The following is a 17,700-nucleotide window of genomic DNA, read 5'->3' as shown; positions in this document are numbered from 1 at the left end:
CACTAATCCCCAAATTGAGAGAGCAAGAAGGCTCGTCTTCATGTCTTCTTCTTCCTCGAAGACCCACACCAGCAACGGCACCAGCACGGCACCAACAACAGCACCGGCAGCACACCAGCAGCGACACTAGCAACGCACCAACAGCAGTAGCGCATCAGCAGCACCTTCGACCCATCTTCTTCCTCCTCCTCCTCCGCCCTCGCCTTCGATTTTTCCTGCAACAATGTCGGTCTCTCCTCGCGCACCTGGTCGAGCAACTACAATGGTGGCTAAGCGACGGTGGCTGAGCAACGGCGGGCGAACGACGATGGCCGAGCGGCGAAAACCCTAATTTCAATCCCCATGTGAGCTAAACGGCGTCGTTTCCGTGAAGCCATCCATGTAGGGCGGCAAAACAACGTCGTTTTCTTAAGGAGGACCGAAAACGACGTCATTTAAAGGCCTATCATTTTTTTTTTAAAAAAGCCATGTATTCATTTTGGCCGGAATCTTTCGCCGGTGGCACCAAAGTGATCGTTTTTCCTCTGATTTGGCACATAAGTGATCCAACGGAAAACTTTGGCACCAAAGTGAGCGCCGTACACAACTTATGGCATCATTAGTGTACTTATCCCCGAATTTGTAACATTTCCCCTTCAATTCCAATCAATTCTCTTCAAATAAATCCAATTGAAGCCCAAACAAATCAGCATATGTGTCCTTGTCTCTCTTATGACTTTTCCCCATCAATTGATCCAACTTGACATCCAAAGATGCGATAAAAAATGATCCTCTGACTTTCCCGAACAAAAATGGCCTTACTTTGCTTTTTCGCCAAAAATCTCGGTTTGCAAAAAAAAATTCAGAGGATGAGTCGACGTTCCTAAAATGAATTGTGACATGACAAAACTTTTGATTTATGAATTCGTGTTTAAATTCACAATTGATTTCAATTTGGCACAATTTTAGCATGTCCTAATCTACCGGGTAGCTTTTAAGAATTTTCAGTGCAATTGACCCGTGGTCGATTGTTTTCGAGCCATAGCATAGATCTTCGACAAATTGGCGACTCTCGGTTGTCGTGAAAATCTCGAGATTGCCAAGTGTTCTGGCTTCATTCCCATATGACTCGCCTTGATTGGATTTATATCTTCATTCTTCTTGAAGGGAAGGCGAACAAAGAACTATTGCAACAAGGTCTTATTGAAATCTCCAATTCTCAATGGGCTTGCGAAGCCTTTTATGTCAATAAACGTGTTGAGCAAAACAGGGGAAAAATGAGATTGATAATCAACTATCAACCTCTCAACCTTTTTTTCTCCAAGATGATAAATTCCCTTTACCATCCAGAGATTCTCTCTTTCGGTCTCACCAAGGCCCACATTTATTCAAATTCGACCTCAAACCGGATTTTGGCAATTGGGTATCCATCCCGAAGACAGATCCAAAACAGGACTCTGTATTCCGAACCAGCACTTTTAGTGGAAAGTACTTCCTTTTGGTCTAAAAGTAGCACCATCCCTTTTCCAAAGGGCCATGTGTCGTATTTTCCAACCAATTTTGTCAAGTGCAGCTGTATACATTGACGACATCCTGCTCTACAGCCCTGATCAGCTCAAGACGTTATTATGGTACTTAACCAATAAGTATCTGATAGCCATTGAAATTCTAACCAGAAGGTTCATTACCAACCTCACCAGGATATTCTTACTCGGAAGAAATGTTGAAAAAGAAAGTGATAAGAATCTCTTAGACTTTCTTAAATGGTTTTATTCTCCTATTTATTGGAAACATCTCTTGGAGAAAGAACTGAGAACCATGACACCAAATCTAGGTCTCTGAAGGGCTTGAACGGGAGTTGTTTACCCACTGTGGGATGCATACTTGCAGGAAATTTACTCTCCTTCCCTGGTTCTAAGTCTAGGTCCATTCATGGTAGCAGAAAGCCACTCAGCCCTTTAGTTCACAGCCTAGAGACACTCAGAGATACCAAGATGGAAACGTTTCTAACCTACCCAAGCTGCATTTTTTGGAGGATCCTACCAGGCTGGAGAAGAAGAGGAATTTAGAAAGTCATGGAAGTTTTTCACAAAGCGCACACTTCACTTCAAGGGACTCTGCCCAACACAATACACTCTCCTCGCCTTTTATAGACGATAAGAGGTCACACACACAAGGACCAAGCTCATGGGATCAGATACAAACAAAGGCACCAGAAATTTCCGGGAGGGAATTATTCGCACACTATGAGCAGAATCGTATGCGTGACGGTACTTTCCCTAACCTAGTGCTACGGTAAAAGTGAACAGTGACTTGCTACAATGAAGTTGTGCGGACTCAGCGGTCTCGTCCCTCACGAGCATTGTAGCTACGGGGACTGATCATCGAGCTGTCTTCTAGAGATGTGCCTCGTATTTCTGTTCAAGGGCTTCAAGGTCTTCGGGTGAAAGGATTTGGTTCAGCCTTCATGATGAGGATGCTTCTTCATGAGCCCAATTTGTGCTATCATCTTCTTGAGTGTCGGCAGGGATGCTTGGCTGAGGACAGTTGGATGGCTGTGCATAAAAAGATGTGTCCATGCTTTGGAATAAGGATAAAGGTCCCTGTTCGTAGGGATCCTGGGACAGAGGACCTCCAAAGCGTGCATAGGGGTCTTGAGTAGGCGGACAATGTCATCTTCGCTTGTCATTTCATGCTCTTGGGACGATGCGGCATGCGTATTGCTCGAGTGCTTCCTTAGCTACGGTGCTAGGCCATAATGATCCCACGTAGTTGGTACATTATTCCAAATATTTTCGAGAATGGTTTTGTTTTCCTAGCACAAGATTCTCTGGAGTTCTCGGTACTGGTGCTCACAAGATCTAACAAGTCCTGGATAAGATTTGTGAATCCGAGCCTCTCGGCTGTCCGAGTGAGATTTATAGGATGTGGTTCCTATTTCCTGTGGAGCGTTAAGGATGTAGCCATTGTTTCTGAAAAAATGCCATGGACATCAGAAAAATAGTATGGTATGGACTTCAGGATTTGGTGTCATGGTTCTCAGTTCTTTCTCCAAGAGATGTTTCCAATAAGTAGGAGAATAAAACCAATTAAGAAAGTCTAAGATATTCTTATCACTTTCTTTTTCAACATTTCTTCCGAGTAAAAATATCCTGGTGAGGTTGGCAATGAACCTTCTGGTTGGAATTTCAATGGCTATCAGATACTTATTGGTTAAGTACCACAATAATTTCTTGAGCTGATTAGGGAAATCATCTTCCTTCCTGATAAGAGGATGAATGAATGGATAATTCAAATTTAACCCAAAAGGATAAAAAAATCGAACCTCCATTGAATCTGAATAGGTCTGTGTGGCATTGCCACATGAGGTTCTCCAGGTTCTCAGCAAGACTGTCGTTTTAAATTTGCTGAATAATCTCCTGAGGATATTTTCAACTTTGCAAATCTTTGATCTTCTCAATCTTGTATTTTACACCATGATTGAGCATATGGAAAGCAGGCCTCTTGATGTACATGTTAATTTTGGCTGGTGCTTTGGGTCTTGACAAAAAATCAGCAAGAACATTCTTCTTCCCAGGAATATGTTTGGTTTCAAAAGAGTATTTTGAGAACCATTCAGCCCATCGAAGCAGTTGAGAATTTGGAATCTGCTTTTGTTTAAACTTGGTCATCTGAGGAAAAGATGCCATGTCTAATTCTACTAGGAAGTGATGGCCGATGAGATGGAACTCGAACTTTTTTATTCCATTTTTTACTGCTAAAATCTCTTTGAAAGTGAAATGGTAATGCATTTCAGCCTGGGAAAACTTTCCACTTTTGTAAGCGCAGAGATGTCTCTTACCATCAATTTCTTCAAAGAGGATGGCTGCCTAGTACTCATCAGCGGCGCGTTTGAAGAATTCTTTTTCCCGTTGATGGTCTTTGTAATGGTGGGAGATTCTGCATAATCTCCTTAAGCTTAGCGACTGCTTTAGTCTGAAGTTTTCCCCAAGGTGGGGGATTCTTCTTCAATATAGATTGCAAAGGAATCAGGAGTTTAGCAATGTTTGGGACAAAATCCCTGAGATAATTGATTATCCCGAGAAATTGCTGAACTTGCTTTATTGTGAAGTTTTCTTCAGGAAACTTCAATAATTCTTGGCCAATATGTGGCTCTAGATAGTATGTACCTTTGTTAAGGTGCATGAGAAAGTCGATTCCGGGGCGATATTCATCTTTCTTTGGGAAAGCATGATGCCATGCTTTTTCACGATTTCTACAAATTGCTCAAGAAATTGACAGTTAATCAAGCTCATCGTGGTCAGAGCGGGGATGTCATCAATGTATACAGCTGCACTTGATAAAATTGGTTGGAAAATACGACACATGGCCTTTTGGAAAAGGGATGGTGCTACTTTTAGACCAAAAGGAAGTACTTTCCACTGAAAGTGCTGGTTCGGAATACATAATCCTATCTTGGATCTGTCTTCAGGATGGATACCCAATTGCCAAAATCTGGCTTTGAGGTCGAATTTGGAATAAATGTGGGCCTTGGTGAGACCAGTAAAGAGAGAATCTCTGGATGATAAAGGGAATTTATCATCTTGGAGAAAAAGGTTGAGAGGTTGATAATTGATTACCAATCTCATTTTCCCCCTGTTTTGCTCAGCACGCTTATTGACATAAAAGGCTTCGCAAGCCCATTGAGAATTGGAGATTTCAATAAGACCTTGTTGCAATAGTTCTAAGCATTCCCTTTGAGCTAAAGCCAAGTGTTCTAGCTTCATTCCCATATGACTTGCCTTGGTTGGATTTATATTTTCATTCTTCTTGAAGGGAAGGCGAACAAAGAACTCTGGATTTTCCCTCAAAGGATGGGAACACTTCTGAGCGAATTCTCAATGGGATTCTGAACAAGATTCCAACAATTTTTGCATGATTAGATCTAATAGACTCATCTGAATGGAAAAGAGTCTCTAAATATTGACGAACTCAGAGAATTGGTCTTTATATCTAAGACCTTTTCCAAGAATGATGCGGAGTTGAGAGATTTGAGTCATGATATCCCACCCAATTATCAGATCTTTATTGGGGAGGCTTGATCCAAAGATTTTTGTGGTTATAGAACACTGAGGAAAGAACTAGACAGATATGGGAGTGGTTCTGACATTTGTGGAGAAAGTATCTCCTGAAGCAGAATTGAAATATCGGATGTAAGGAGTCCAGAATTCTTCAGGAAGAACTTTGGTGTCCAATATTGAACAACTTGCTCCTGTGTCAATGAGGGCGATAACAGTGATGGGTTTGGCAAACTTTGAAGTGAGGATTTTTACAGGGAAATGGGGACAGTGAGTTTGACTTGAAAATATGTCAAGGTTTGGTTCTAGGGATGATATATGAAAAATATCTTCAGACTTTGAGTCTGACTCAGTTTCACTGGAAGTTTGGTAAGAGGGAATGACACAAAGAGTTTGTTCAGATGGTTCTTCATCAGCAGAGAATAAGGATTCAATATCATCATTTTCAAGAAAAATACCTGTTTCATTCTTAATGTGATGAATTAGACGATTCTGACATTTTCTTGCTTGAGGACAATTTTTGGCAAAATGTCCTTTCTGGTTGTAGATGTAGCAACGGTTTGATTTCTTGTGGCCTGTGCGATACTTCATTTTGCATAGGTATCACCATTTCTTCTTTTTTCGGAAATGCTTGGAGCCATGTTTGGATTTGTTTATCCAGAACTTCTTGTAATGTTTCTTTTTCCGAGAGAACTTACCACAAGTACCATCACAATCTTGTTTGGAGCATTTGATTTTTAACTTCTAACGAGAACAAGCTGATTCAAGGCATTTGTCATCTGTGATGTAGGTACGGACCATCTGGCGCTTTAAGCATAATTCTTCTAGGCATAGATAGACTTCTTGCTGTATTTCTCCCAAGGGAATATCTTGTACTCTCCTTTGTTTTCCAAAGAAAGATCTTTCAACCATCTGGGATAATTCCTTAGGGATGGTTCCTTAGGGATGGAAGTAAGGAAAACATGCTTTAGATTTGGATCTGCACCAATTTGGTAAAAAAGCTTAAACATCACTCGATAATGCTTATCAAGATGTTTCTTCTGGAGGGAGCAGCATTTTCTTTCGAAAAATTCTCTTCTTTTCATTTCTATGAGATCTGTGGGCTTTCCCACAAAGACATGATATAAGAGAGTGATGGCATTGCCAAAATTAGGTGACATCAGAAAATGAATCTAGTCCTATTTGGAAATTGATTGCCACCAAAGTTTGAGGCTGCCTGTGAACCTCGTGACAAAGTTGTAAAGGACATCATTCACATCATGGTTGGTGATGGACTGAGTATTCAACCAAGTATGAAAGTCTTCAAGTCTTTCTGGCCATTTATGATAAGGAATATCATCGATGGTGAAGAACTGTTTTGATGCTATGGATACATGCCGAGCAGGATTGTTTGTCTGAATATTTTCTGGCTCAAAATAGTTTGATTCCATTTCATCATCTAGAGGATCAGCCATAAATATTGATGAAGTTACTGGTGCAGTGGGGAGAGAGTTAAATGTAGGAATGGAGAAAGATGAAGAGGAAGAAAGAGATACTGAATCTGATTCAGCCTCAGGAGTAGTTTGCTCGATTGGGAACAGTATCTGTTTTTCTGGAATGACAGGATCAAGCTGTTGGGTAGCAGTTTCAGGTTCCTGAGTACCCAAATCCTTTAGAAAAGATTCTAATGGGTTGGATAACATCATCTGATCCGATCTTTCTTTTATAACAATCATTTTTTCTTTTCCTTTGTCCTTCTGCAGGGTCTTGAGACGGTTTCGTATTTCTGCCATATATGGTTCTCTTCTGTAAGGGTCTTCTGGAATGGCGGCAAAAATAGACGTTTGTGGAGGTGGAGGTAAATACCCAGTTCTAACATAAGGTGCCGATGGATCGAAAGGTCTAAACCTTCCTTCTTCAAGAAGTTGGATTTGCCTCTTGAGCTTTTCTATCTCTGGCTTTGGACTTTCAAGATAATGATACCCAAGATGTTGTCTTGATTCCAAGGCGTGAAGCCTTTTCTAGAACTCAGAAAGTATCTTTATGGTGCTTTCATCATACCTTTGGAGATCTTGTTGCACATTTCCAATCTTGGAATCAATTGCCTTAAAGGCATTGTTTTGTGCTAACAAAGTCTCTGATTGCCAATTTAGAACTGTTTCAGTAGCAGGAGTCTTCCTTTGTCTCCCATGTTCATCCACATCAATAGGGATCGCTACTTTTGGAATATGACGACATCGGTTTTGTGGATCAATGAATTCCTCGGGAGCAGGAAACGATAGTTTGGAACTTTCTCTGACAAGAGGGGGAAAATCAGTCTCATGGAACATGGCGATAGAAGAAGTGGGTAATGTTTCTGCTGGAGTTTCAAGTGGGTAAAGAATGCTTCTTAGCCCATTTTAGAATTGGCTTATAAAACGGAGAAAGAGCTTGCTGTTTCTGAGGGGGGAGAAGGTGGAGGCGATTTTGGTGGATCTGGTGAAACTTGGGGTGTAGTATTGAGCTCTGGTGGTGGAGGTGGAGCATAAGAAACCATGAACTGGTATTTATCACACTCACCAAGAGTATCAACGGAGGAATCTCCGTCTAAGTACCTTTGGTACACCTTATCTTTTGGCCTCTTCCTTCGAGGTGGAGGTTTTGCAAAAGGATCTACCTCATCGAGGGAATTTGTACAATAGGAACATTGGCAAAAAGGATCCCAGAAACAATGATCATAGTTATCTTTATAGTGATGCACAGGATGTCCGTCACTATTGAAATGTCGAACAAGCTTTTTGGGATTTGGCTCGGAAATTGATTCAGGAACACATGGTTCAATCATAAAGAGGGTTTGGAAGATAGAAGGACTTTCTTCCTTTTCCTTGCCAAATTTGATGGAAATAGTTCCATCTTTTTTCCGAACGAACTCAGAGTCCGTAGACTGGAATGGCTTGTTATGCCGGTGTAGTTTCTCATAGTTGTTCGTCTTGCTCTTACCTTTCATGGTCGTAAAGGTTTGCCAGTTGTGGCAAGAATTGCTTTGTTGGATACCAAATTTTTACAATACCAACATGCTTGTATCGATACTGTCCAAACTACTTTGAATGACGGAACAATCTTTGTGACTTTGTATCCAAACTTCAACATCGCTCTTTCAGATCCCCAGTTACTTTCTTTCTTAAAAGTCCAAGTACAGCTCACTGGAGCCCCTCAAACTGCTGACTCTATAGCTGCAACTCTGCATTACCAGATGGTTTATAGAGTGCAGAATCATGCTCTTGATCTCAACTTCAACAATGGAAATGAAGATGCCCTGTTCATCTCCATGTAGAATGATCAGGCGTCCTGCATCCATGTTTCCAGACAGATCCCGAAAGATACGTTGGCCAAGGGTACCCAAAACGACAGAAAAATCGATCTAATGCCGGTCGACAAGAATATTGAAATCAGGTGGAATCATCCACACTCTAATCACATATCTCAGCCAAATCGACATATCACTTATCTCTGTTCGATTCTGATAGTGTCATAATGACCCTTGCAGATTAACACAATCAAGCAGCCGATTCCTAATTGAATTCTCAAGTCCATTGCATTTAGATTCCTTAACGGCTTCACCTGATAGACTAGTTATCTCATGAGTGATTAGCTCGAAGAATTGAACTATAAGCGTGTCGATGAAAAGCTCGACTTATTTAATTGAAAACGGAATTAGAAATTTTGGGATGTCACGGCCCGAGCCTCCGCTAGATCTACATTCAACACCTAGCACCCGAGCCTCCGCTAGATCTAGATTCGGGCCGCCGCACCGACACCCTTGGCCCCGCGCCAAATCGACTCCGCCACCGAGCTAAGAGCGCCGACACCTGCTCACCACGACCCAGCGCCTTCGTCTCGGTTGGCCTACCCACCGCACCGCATGACTCGCCGCTACCCCACTCCACATCGGCACCACAGCTTGCTTTCGCCGCCGCCTGAAGCCATCCGCACCATCCGTGCAACAACGCCTCTACCTGTGACGCCGCAATCCACCGCACCTCCTCTGTTGCAGCCCTCTGCTCCACCACGAGCCCATATCACCTGCAATCCTTAGCCTGTAGCCCTTTGTTCCCCCAATGACCTCGTCTGCCTCCTCGATGCGCCATCGGCTTCTACCCGAGCCTCTTCGCCGAACCCCGCCGAACCCTCGTCGGAGCTCCGACAACCGGGACTCGCTACCTTTAGTGACACGCCACGAGCCCTACTTGGAAAGGAAAAAAAGGAAAAAAAAAACAAAAGGAAAAAATTAGGTAGTTTTTTTATTATTTTATCTTTATTTTTTTTTGTATAGTTTATAGTTTTTTATAGTTTTTTTTTTACTAGAATTATTCATAATGTATGATTGATATTCGATATGAGATTGCCTCTAAAATTTGGGATTAACAGTCCGATTTTCGCACCGAAATCCGACTCGCAATCGCTTGCAAAATCGTCAATCCGATCTCACGCCTGAGATTCGATTCGCAATTTATTTAAAAATTAGCCAACTCGATCTCATGCGCGAGATATGGTTCGCTAATTTGTAGATATCGATCTTATCTTATCTAATTTGCTGTCATGTTGGTTGAATCAATTTTACTTTTGTAAAAAGAAAAATCCAAAAAAATATTTGAATTAGGATTAGGTTGATTTTAGAATATCTCTTGTTATCTTGCATATTTAGAATAGGGATTTCATTTTGAATTTGTTAAAAAAAAAAAAATGTATTCATTTAGGATTTTTTTTTAAAATTTGAATTGCATGTTTAATTATTTGGCAATTTTAATTTCGAATTTCATAAAAGAAAAAGAAAAAATAGAATTAGGGCATTCTTTTGCGCGTCATTGCTATTAGGATAGATCACATGCTTATTAAAAAAAAAAATCATGTGCACGTCATATAGAATTAGGTTCTTGAAATGCATATCATTTAGTGATTATTGCTAGGTCCATTTAATTAGAAATTGCCCGTCATTAGAATTAGGCCATCTGGTTTATTTAGGTCGCACATTTAATTATTGCATTCCTTTAATGTCAAAATTTCATGAAGAAAACACAAAAAAATTACTTTACTCCTATCATGTAATTTAGGTCATGTTGCCATGTCATATCATCTCATGTTAGATTAGTGACATGCATTGCATAAATCATGATTTTCATTAAACAAAAATTGAGTGATTGCGTGTTAATTAGAAATCATATCTAGGATTTGTTGATGTAAATTATGATCTAACATTGCAGAAGCTTTCGATGCTATGAGGTAAGTCTTGCAATTTATTCTCTGTTTTATCTCGGATGTAAAATTGGTGGTTTTGCGCACCCACATGAACACCTCACATGTTAGGGAAATAAATTTAAAATCAATTCAAGCTGCCTGCAAAATATTTTTTTTCAAATAAAAGAAAAAGGTACCGAAATGGCATTAGAGAAATCTAGCGTAACCAAGTCTCCGAATTTACAATCTCTGATTCGTAGAAGTAAAGTAAATCTCCCATTACTTTACTTGGGCTTCTAATCGACCCACCGAAAATAGATTAGTGGGACTCCTGATTAAAAATCAATTACATGCTAGATATTTGAACCTAAGTCGCGAATTGGTATGGGCTTGGAAGAACCCGAACTAAGTTAGACTTAGTAGTCCATTAGCCTAGTTTTAGGTGGTGTATCCGAAAATTAGATCGCAACAATTAGAAATGTTACCATCCTGGTTCTATTTGGGTGTCTCTAGACTCGAACTAAAAAGGTCGAGTGGTTTCTGCTAAAAGGTTATCCTGAAGGGCTTGAACAGGAGAGGTTCGCCCCTTTGTGGGAAGGCATACTGCGGGAAACCGACTCCGTCCTCTCGGTTCTAAGTCTAGGTCCATTCGATGGTATCGGATCTACGCGATGCAAACGGAACCACAATTCTACGGGAGAAAACCCTAGGATTTTGAGGGTGCGTTTGGTTCAACATTTTGAAAACTCGTTGGGAAATATAAAGCAGTTTTAATCCGATCCAAAAGTTCCGGTCTGGCTAAAAAGACTAAAATGTCCTCTTTTGTTTTTTTTTTTTCCCTCAGCTTTTTGCAGTTTAGCCCTTTCGCCTATTCGACTACTTCTTCATTTTTTATGTTTTCATTTTTTTATTTTATAAGTAGCTAAGCCCTTAACGTGTTACCATCGATCCTCTTTCAAATTTTCTTGTCTGTCTCGGGGTATAGTGGCTGGGTTATCTTTCATATGTTAAAATCGAAGAAGTTCATTTCTTTTTTGATGATGGAATTGCTCCATTTTTTTCTCAACCATCTAAAAGATCACTTCTTTCTTTTGCAAAAATATTTAGTTGTTTCTTTTGTTGGCACAACAAAAGATGATAGTTTTTGTATTTGTTACCATGACCTTTTGGTGATTCCGATTAATAAGTTGAAGTGAGCTCTATCATGCCCCTTTTGTAAATATTATACCATGGTCAAAGATTTGTTCAACTTTTAGAAGGCTTTAGTTATGAAGAATGTTGTTTACCGTGTGAATTGTACCTCTAAAATTGTCAATAATTTGACAAAAATCAGCTCATAGTGCCCTCTTTTAGCAATGGACCGTGATTAGTCAGATTGTTTTATCTACAATTAGAGTTTGGTGGCTCATCTAACAATTTGCGTTTTTCTAGTTACATGGAGAAATGTGTGAGACTCTCTCTCTCTGCAATTTACCGCAAAGTATTGGCAATTTTCCTTGATTTAGGAGCTGTAAGGCCTAGAAGCAACTCTCGAATTCAAGCTCTGTGCTCGTTGCATGCGGCCTTGGAAAAAACCAAGAATATACTTCAGCATTGCTCAGAATGTAGTAAACTTTACCTTCTTCTTCGAACTTTGAGTGATGCCATTCTCTTATTTGTGATCTGATAGCATTGTGAATTTTATGCAGCTTCCAACGTAGGTTTCTTTTGGGATATTGAAGAGGCATTCGGCGTCATAATTATTATCTTCTTCTCCTATTTATTCGATTATTACATTGGTTTTGATTTCGTGTGCCAAGTTTTGTAGTTTTCTCTCAGCAATCCTTTTTCCTTTGCAAGCAATTACAATGGATTCTATTCTTCTTTATTTTGAAAAGGCTCAGTCTGCTCTTGCAGATAACCTCACAAGAGTTGAAGACATTGTCCCGTGGTCTATTAGTTGTCAAGTAATTTTTAGTTGTTTAGACTACTATCGATACAGGCGCAAGATAATTTTTATTTTTATTTTTTTGTAAATCAAGCTGATTTTTATGGAGACATTTCCCCTAAATTGAGAGGAAATTGACTAGGATGATCTATATGTGGATGACTGGCTCGTTTATCTACTTATTAAGCAAAGCTTTAGATGAGGGACATTGAGAGATCTACTCTTTACTCTTTACTGATTTAATGAAACATTCTTTGTGGCAATTATTTATATGTTTCTACAAGTTCGTTGCCCTTCTAATATGGTTTGGCAATTTTCTTGAATGTTATTACTTTGCATGTTGTATTTTTCCATTTTCGTTCTAATTAATTTGAATGGTCCATGAGTCCCTCTTGCTCAAATGGAAATAGGCTAATTCAGAAATTGTATTCTATTTTTGCAGATATTGGAGGCTGTTTTATCTTCACTTGATCCGCAGGAGGAGCAAGTTCGCGAGGAAATAATTGCATTGCCCCAGGAAGAAAATTTTATGATTTTAACGATAATAATGAACTTTAATCTTTCTATCAAGCAGCTACTCGACTTGGAATAACTCTTCTCCGGCTCTTACAAAGAGGAGCTCTAAATAAACTAATTGAAAGAGCTAGAGGATGACCATGACATAGAAATGGAAATCAAGTCTCACAAAAGGATGGGCTGGATTGGCCATATGGATTTCTAACCCTAGCAAGAGGTAGATTCATTCTTCTTACGAAGAAAGAAGAATTGCTGTGAGATTCAATGGGTTTAATTGTTGCAAATCAACACTTATGGATTGGAATTCAAGCATTTCCGTGGTTCAGGATTTCCCTTTCTTTTGACCAATCTGTTAGTTCGTCCAGTTCCTTCCGCATGGTATTTTCAATCATAGAGCATTACAAATTGCAATTGCTTTAGAATTTACATTTTTTTCCTCTCAGGTTATACTATGGGGGGTCATGTTGATGAAGGAGTGCGGACCGGAGAAAACCTATAGTTAGCATGAGGTACATCATAGTTTTTCCCACCTTTCATGGTAGTTCGCTTGAAGAATAAAGATGGAGTATATGTTTCCTAGAGAGACTTCATGAACGACCCATCACATCAAGAAAGTTCAAAGCACTACATAAAAGGCATATCCATGAATTCAATAGACGTTGGACAGTAAGCAGACTGTTTTGTAAAGGCATATTCAAACATTCACTCATCCTTAGACAAAAACCAGAACTCTTCTCAAAATGCATTTCCACAACATAGAGCCGAGATTAACTAAAGAACTCTTCTCAAAATGCATTTCCACAACAGAGAGCCGAGATTAACTGAAGAGTGCAATCCAATAAAAAGGTTGCTACTATGAAGTTACAGACATGCACAAATAGAAGGTGTAGAAATAGAAGATGATGCTTAATGCTTGTGTGAATAGCTTTTAGCAGCTAAACTTCCAGTAATTTTGTTTCTCCCAGTGACCTGACAAAGTCATATGGCATATTGTAGAGAATCAAACACCTCCAAAAGATTTGAGGAGAACCACAGATCCACATACTAGATAGATTCAACATTAAATTTAATTCCATTTGCATTTGGTTTTTTAGAACCCTTTGAAATCAAGGATTTCATCTCTTGGGACTCAGATTTAAGTCGAGCTCACGTTGCTCAGACAATTTACTAACCTTTTTATCACTGTAAACTAAATTAAATCAGAGTACAGGCTATGTGATATATAAAGCAAATACATATCAATATTTAAGGTCCATTCACATCATTCACAGCGGAGATATAATTTCAAAACCAATAGTCTTAAGAAACAGTACGAAAAATTTAGTTTGATATCCACTGAAAAAAAACAGACTTAAAAAAGTCTGTTACCCCGGCTAATTGCCAGGCTAGTCCTCCATGGTATTATGGCCGCTCTGTCCATACCGGCCATGCAAAATGAACATCTGAGGGCAGAATAACGGCAGAGCGTTAGACAAACTTGAGATGTACACGGGCATCGAAATGCAATTTGATTGATTGAGGACGAGGAGTGCGTTTAGATAGAGAAATTGCAAAGAATTCACAAGAAATAATAACTTAAAAAGGTAAAATCCTTTCTTTCTTCTGAAACTTTATCAGAGTAACAATTCGGAAATCTTATAAAAAGATAATCTGCTGCTAACAATGAATGAAGGCATCGGCCAAGGTGTATTCAATCAACAAAAATGCCATCTCATCCAAAGATAATCTGCTGCTAACAATGAATAAAGGCATCCCCCAAGGTGATATTCAATCAACAAAAATGCCATCTCATCCAAACAATATTTGGACGCTAAAAAAGAAATAGATAAAATATAAATGGATCCTTCAACCGAGAGAGAGAGGCCTGGCCGAAAGGGCGGGCGTCCTGCTTGCCGTCTATATAGTTGAAATTTAATTCCGTTTGCATTTAAGCTTTTGACACCCCTTGAAATCAAGGATTTCATCTCTGAGGACTCAGATTTAAGTTAAGCTCACGTTGCATAGAAACTTGATTTACCTTTTAAACTAAATTAAATAAGAGTTCAGGCTGTGATATATAGAGCAAACGCAAAGAATATTCCGATTTGAAATACTTTAAAGTCCATTCATCAGTAAGGTGGATGAAATTTCACCATTGTCCACAAGGGAAGAAACCGAAATTCGTACCTATGTCAAGCTCTGTAAGGAAAGGGAGAAAGCCACGCCGATGAACCCAAGGCAGTCCCGGTCCCGGCCCCATAGGATTCCATGCCGATGTGAATGAAAATGCTGTTCGATATAACAAAGCTCCCTTCTGGTGTTGGGTGCAAAGAGAACGTCTGAGGGCAGGGCAGAACAACAGCAGAGCATTAGACAAACTTGAGAATCGAAATGCAATATGATTGATTGATTGATTTATTGAGGACGAGGAGTGCGATTCAATGGAGAAATTGCAAAGAATTCACAAGAAGTAATAACTTAAAAAGGCAAATTCCTCTCTTTTTTTGTGAAACTTGATCGGAGCAACAATTCGGTTTGCTATGAATCTTATAAACAGATATTCTGCTATTAACAATGAATGAAGGGATCGGCCAAAGTCCTTACCAAAAAAAAAAGGGATCGGCCAAGGTGATATTCAATCAACAAAAATGCCATCTCATCCAAACCATCCTTGGACACTAAAAAAGAAACAGATAAAATCAACCGAGAGAGAGAGAGACAGGCCTGGGAGAAAGAGCGAGTGTCCTGCTTGCCGTCTAGCCAGATGTAGCCGCAGACCATGCCGGAGAAGCCGCTACAGAGGTCGGTGCCGCCGACCGGCAGGCAATCGATGTTGAGGACTTGAATCCTCGACAGCTTAAGGGAGGTGAGTTTGGCGCGAATAGCCTCCTTGCCCTGAATATTCTCGCCGTCGAAGTTCATCCCGAGTCTTCCCGGTACAGATTCGCCACATCCGCCCGGTTCACCTCGAACATCCTGCAGTAGTCCTGCAGGAACCCTTTGCCTCCCCAACATCTCCCATTATTTCTGTCCTCTCTCCTTTGGATGAAATAAATGAGGATTTGGGCCCAATATAAAGCATGCTGCTCAATATATCAAAGCTTCCTTCTGGTGTTGGACGCAACAGAAATATCTGAGGGCAGAATAACAGCAGAGCGTTAGATAAATTTGAAATGTACAGCGGTATCGAAATGCAATACGATTGATTGATTGATTGAGGACGAGGGGTGCAATTCGATAGAGAAATTGCAAAGAATTCACAAGAAGTAATAACTTGAAAAGGCAAATTCCTTTCTTTATTTCTGAAACTTGATCGGAGCAACAATTTGGTTCGCTATGAATCTTATAAACAGATATTCTGCTACTAACAATGAATGAAGGGATCGGCCAAGGTTATTCAATCAACAAAAATGCCATCTCATCCAAACCATCCTTGGACACTAAAAAAGAAACAGATAAAATCAACCGAGAGAAAGAGAGACAGGCCTGGGAGAAATTGAAAGCCTCCTCCTTGCCGTCTAGCCAGATGTCGCCTCTGACTATGCCGTGGTCTATGCCACTGCTACAGAGGTCGGGGCTGTCGGGGCTGCTGGCAGGCTGGCAATTGATCTCGAGGACTTTAAACCTCAACAGCTTAAGGGAGGTGAGTTTGGCGCAAATAGCCTCCTTGCCCTGAATATTCTGGCCATCGAAGGCCATCACCGAGTCTTCCCGGTACAGATTCGCCATGTCCGCCCGGTTCACCTCGATCATCCTGCAGTAGTCCTGCAGGAACCTCTCTCCTTCGGATCTCTCTCCTTCGGATGAAGCCTCCAAGGCAGAGGATTCAGGCCCAGTACAAAGAATGCTGTGCGATATATCAAAGCTTCCTTCTGGTGTTGGAAGCAACACAAACATCTGAGGGCAGAATAACAGCAGAGCGTTAGAAAAATTTGAAATGTACAGGGGTATCGAAATGCAATACGATTTATTGATTGAGGACGAGGAGTGTGATTCGATAGAGAAATTGCAAAGAATTCACAAGAAGTAATAACTTAAAAAGGCAAATTCCTTTCTTTTTTTCCGAAACTTGATCGAAGCAATAATTCGGTTCGCTATGAATCTTATAAACAGATATTCTGCTACTAACAATGAATGAAGGATCGGCCAAGGTCCTTACCAAAAAAAAAAAGGGATCGGCCAAGGCTATTCAATCAACAAAAATGCCATCTCATCCAAACCATCCTTGGACACTAAAAAGAAACAGATAAAATCAACCGAGAGAGAGAGAGACAGGCCTGGGAGAAAGAGCGAGCGTCCTGCACCGTCTAGCCAGATGTAGCCGCAGACCATGCCGGAGAAGCCGCTACGGAGGTTGGTGCCGCCGACCGGCAGGCAATCGATGTTGAGGACTTGAATCCTCGACAGCTTAAGGGAGGTGAGTTTGGCGACAATAGCCTTCTTGCCCTGGATCTTCTCGCCGTCGGAGGTCATCACCGAGTCTTCCAGTACAGGTTCGCCACGTCCGCCCGATTCACCTCGAACGTCCTGTAGTAGTCCCGCAGGACCCCTTTCCGTCCGCTATCCAATCCATGGCTTCTCGATCCATGGTCGTCTTCTCTCCTTCGGATGGCTCCAGGATTTCTCGATCCGTCGTCTTCTCTCCTTCGGATGGATCCATGATTTTTCGATCCATCGTCGTCTTTTCTCCTTCTGGTTCTCTGTGCTTCAGATCCACGCGACGCAAGATGGCACCGCAAGACTAAAGAACAAACCCTAGGGCTCTGAGGGATTTCTTTTTATTTGGACTTAACCCGACCCGGAAGTTCCGGTCCGGATAAAAAGATTAAAATGCCCTCTTTCGTTTTTTTTTTTTTCTCTCAACTTTTCTAGTTCCCCTCCATTATATTTTTATTTTTTATTTTATAAGTAACTATGCCCGTAACTAGGGTTGTCGGTTGAATCGGAGTCAAGTTTGGGTAGAGTCGAAAATAATCAAATCCATATTGACCCATATAACTTTGTTTTGATATATTTAATAATTCATATTTGATCAGAAAGCTCATATTA

The sequence above is a fragment of the Eucalyptus grandis genome, chromosome 8 (assembly GCF_016545825.1).
Source record: "Eucalyptus grandis isolate ANBG69807.140 chromosome 8, ASM1654582v1, whole genome shotgun sequence".
NCBI classification, from domain to species: Eukaryota; Viridiplantae; Streptophyta; class Magnoliopsida; order Myrtales; family Myrtaceae; genus Eucalyptus; species Eucalyptus grandis.
This window is presented reverse-complemented; position numbering follows the sequence as displayed.